At 53.2% G+C, this 4,054-nt stretch overlaps 1 non-coding gene across 1 annotated transcript; it reads left to right on the forward strand.

Moving 5' to 3' along the window:
* The first annotated feature begins 829 nt into the window (after positions 1-829).
* Positions 830-949, forward strand: LOC129641039 (5S ribosomal RNA). Its single transcript, XR_008709057.1, has one exon. It is a non-coding gene; the product is annotated as a 5S ribosomal RNA (ribosomal RNA).
* The last annotated feature ends 3,105 nt before the right edge of the window (positions 950-4,054 follow it).

Here is a 4,054-nt window from a genome sequence, read left to right on the forward strand (position 1 = left end):
AAATGCCACGGACAGAGGAGCCTGATGGGCCGCACTCCATGGGTCCTATAAGAGTTGGGCTCAACCCAGCAACTACGAACAGAAGTATTTCCAAAGACCACACTCGTGTGTGTGTGTGTGTGTGTGTGTGTGTGTGTGTCTGTCTGTCTATCTGTCCGTGTGCCTGCCTGTGGTTCGTCTGCTCTCTCAGGAAGGTCGGGTGCTTGGCGGGCGGCGTGGGGACAAGGGGGGCGCCTCGGTAGGGCAAAGGGGCGGGGCTGAGGCGCTCCGGTCGACCGCGCCTCCGTGGCTCCCGGTGGGTTTGGGCAGCGGGCAGGTGCCGGGCAAGTTGGGCGCTCAAGATTCGCTGCGCCTAGGCCCGCAGGAGGTTCAGAGGCCCCCGGGCCGCGGGGATCGGGAGGCGGCGGGCCCCGAAGACCGACACCTCCGGGGTCGCGCGGCCCTGAGCAGCGAACGGGATGGGGGGGGAGGCCTCGCTTAGCCAGCGCGGCCGGGTCTGGAGTGGCCGGGGGTGGGAGGGCGCCGAGACCTCCGCACCCCTCAGCCCACCCCCCAGGCCCCGCGCGCACGCACGCACGCCCTCCCGGTCACTGGGGGGTCCTGGAAGCCTATCGGGCCCCCGGGCCCGGCCAGGCGGTTGCTGGTCTGGTGTTGGCGGTGTTCGGGAGCCGGGCCGGCGTCAGCAGGCTGGAGTGCGGTCGCGGGTCGTGCGGCTCAAGTACAGCACGGCCCCCCGAGGAGAGGGGCGGCCCGTTGGCCCGACCTGCAGGTCAGAGCGAAAGGGAGGCGAAGCGCAAGGCTCTTAGGGCGCCCCGCGGCGGCCGGGTCCGTCTCCGGCCCTACCGGCCTGAAGGCGCCCGATCTCGTCTGATCTCGGAAGCTAAGCAGGCTCGGGCCTGTTTAGTATCTTGGATGGGAGACCACCCGGGAATTCCGGGTGCTGGAGGCTCTTTTGCCTACCAGAAGAGGTCCTTTAGCCCCCGCCCCGCGTCCCAATTCTTGGACCCACACCCCCCTCGCCCCCCCGCCACCCCCGCAGCCCCAGCCCCTCCCGGGGCGGGGGGAGTGAGTGGGTGGCCGGGGCCCCGACTCCCGCTGCAGACCTGGGTTGCCTCCCCGCGGCCCGCGAGCCCCTCCGCATTCGCTTTCGGCTTTCAGGAAACCAGACGACCGGCCGTCCCGTCTCCCTCTGGGGCTCCTTTGGCTTGCCTCAGGCAATCCCGGGGCTTGCACCGACTCCAGCCAGAGCCCCAGCCCCCGCCCCACCCCCAGCCTCGCAGGCGATCGCGCATGCGCATGCGAGCGCGCGCACAGATCGATGTGCCCAAACGGGGCATCTGGCTTGTTGGCTTGTACTGGGGGTGGATCTATGCCTGGGAGTGGGACTGCTGAACCATAGGCTACTTCTACTTCTAGTTCCTTCGCGAACCTCCATACTCTTTTCCATCCCGGCTGTACCAACTCCCATTCCTACTCAGCGTGGAGTAGAGTTCCCTTTGCTCCACAGCTTCTCCAGCATCTGCTATGGACAGACATTGCAATGAGGCCCAATCGGACTCGGGCGAAGTGGTCCCTCCTTGGCGTTTGGAGTTGAGTCTCTCCAATCATTAGTGATGTGGAGCAAGATGACCGTTTGGAAATGCAGATGCAATTCTGTCACCATCCTGCTCCATCGGCTCTTGTATTTTCCCACCATATTGAAGATATGACCAATTCCCTTCATGCTTGCTCCTCACGTTCTTCTCGGATGTCTTTTCCCTGGAGATTATTTAGTATAGCTGATCTGGAACCCTTGTTTTTTAATTCTCAGCATTACTGTTCTTTGCTCGCTTTTACTTATATTTGTTTTTTAAATGGTTAAATATTGCAGTGTATAGGGTAGAAAAAAAAAAAAAAAACTCTTTCTTCCAACAGACTTCCCTCCCACTCTTCCATGTTTTCCAACTTTTTAGGGGAAACCACTATTGATAGTTGGGCTTCTCTGGTGGCTCAACCGGTAAAGAACCCACCTGCTGATGCAGGAGACATAAAGAGACGTGGGTTTAATCCCTGGGATGGGAAGATTCCCTGGAGGAGGGCATGGCGACCCACTCTAATATTCTTGCCTGGAAAATTCCACGGACAGAGGAGCCTGGAGGCCTACAGTCTGTGGAGTTGCAAAGAGTCAGACAAGACTGAGCACTTGTGCACTCACTATTATCAGTTTGCTGTATACATATGCAAATTCCATGTGTGTGTCTTAAGTACTGATACATTCATTCACATACATATGGGTATATACACGGTCCAAGATTTTTTAAATTTGTATTATATTTAATTTTTATTGAATTATAATTGACATACAATATAATGTTAGTTTCAGGTGTACAACATAGTGATTTGACAGTTTTTTAATTTTAATTATTTTTTTATTGAAGGATTTTGCTTGACAGAATTTTGTTGTTTTCTATCAAACCTCAACATGAATCAGCCATAGGTATGCATATATCCCCTGCCTTTTGAACCTCCCTCCCCTCTCTCTCGGAGAAGGCGATGGCACCCCACTCCAGTACTCTTGCCTGGAGAATCCCATGGACGGAGGAGCCTGGTAGGCTGCAGTCCATGGGGTCGCGAAGAGTCGAACACGACTGAGCGACTTCACTTTCACTTTTCACTTGCATGCATTGGAGAAGGAAATGGCAACCCACTCCAGTGTTCTTGCCTGGAGAATCCCAGGGACCGGGGAGCCTGTTGGGCTGCCGTCTATGGGGTCGCACAGAGTCGGACACGACTGAAGTGACTTGGCAGCCCCTCTCTCTCCCCACCCCACCCCTCTAGGTTGATACAGTGCCCCTGTGTGAGTTTCCTGAGCCATGCAGCAAATTCCCATTGCCTATCTATTTTACATATGGCAGGCTAAGATTTTTGAAAATAGTTTTACTCCAAACTAGAACCTAACTAAACCAAACTAAAAATGGCAGGGGAGGGTGATAAAATGGGAGTTCTGAACAACAAAATAAATATCATTTCTAATAGAAATTGTTATTTCTCTTATCATTGCTCATCTAGAAATAATCATGAAATTTTTAAACATTTTTATTTATTTGACTGCACTGGGTCTTAGTTGTGCCATGTGGGTTCTTTAGCTGCAGCATGCAAACTCTTGCGGCATGTGGGATCTAGTTTCCTGAACGCAGATGGAACCCAGCCCCCTGCATTGGGAACACAGACTGAGCCACTGGGCCACCAGGGAATTCCCTAGAAATTCTCATAAAATTTGACAAAAGCTCTTCAGGCTTCCCAGGTGGAGCCAGTGTTAAAGAACTCACCTGCTGGGACTTCCCTGGTGGTCCAGGGGCTAAGACTCCATGCTCCCAATGCAGGGGGCCTGGGTTTGATTTCTGGTCAGGGAACTAGATCCCACATGCTTCAACTAAGGGTTCACATGCTTCAACAAAATTGCAACCAAATAAATTAAAAAAAGAAAACTCACTTGCTAATGCAGGTGATATAAAGGACACTGGGTTCGATCCGTGGGTCATGAAGATCCCTTGGAGGAGGTCATGGCAACCTACTCCAGTATTCTTGCCTGGAGAATCCCACAGACAGAGGAGCCTGGCCAGCTATAGTCCATGGGGTCTCCAAGAGTCGCACATGACTCGGTGACTAACACACATGAAGGGGTCCTCAGTGCTATGCATGGTGGGTAGGGTGGAATTTATTCTTTGGAAAAGTCTGTTATCTCTTGCTTCATAGGATTAGTTTGGTACTTTAGAAAGATCATTCTGGGACCAGAATAGAGGATGGATTAGAGACAGTGAAACCAGCTGAGGGGTTACTGCAATGTGCCAGGCAAAGGGGGGTGAGTGTGTGAACTGAGAACGTGGAGCTGGATGTGCACAAGTCAAAGGAGAAAAGGGGTCTGGATGAAGAGACCTCGGAGGAAGACTCACAGAACCTGAAAACCAGTTGGATATGGAGGTGAAGGGGAGCTGGTAGACACTCTTCCTTCTCATCTCCTAAATCTTTAAAAAATGTTTATTAATTTATTTGACTGTGCTGGGTCTTAGTTGCA

Source organism: Bubalus kerabau, unplaced genomic scaffold (genome assembly GCF_029407905.1).
Source record: "Bubalus kerabau isolate K-KA32 ecotype Philippines breed swamp buffalo unplaced genomic scaffold, PCC_UOA_SB_1v2 scaffold_70, whole genome shotgun sequence".
NCBI classification, from domain to species: domain Eukaryota; kingdom Metazoa; phylum Chordata; class Mammalia; order Artiodactyla; family Bovidae; genus Bubalus; species Bubalus kerabau.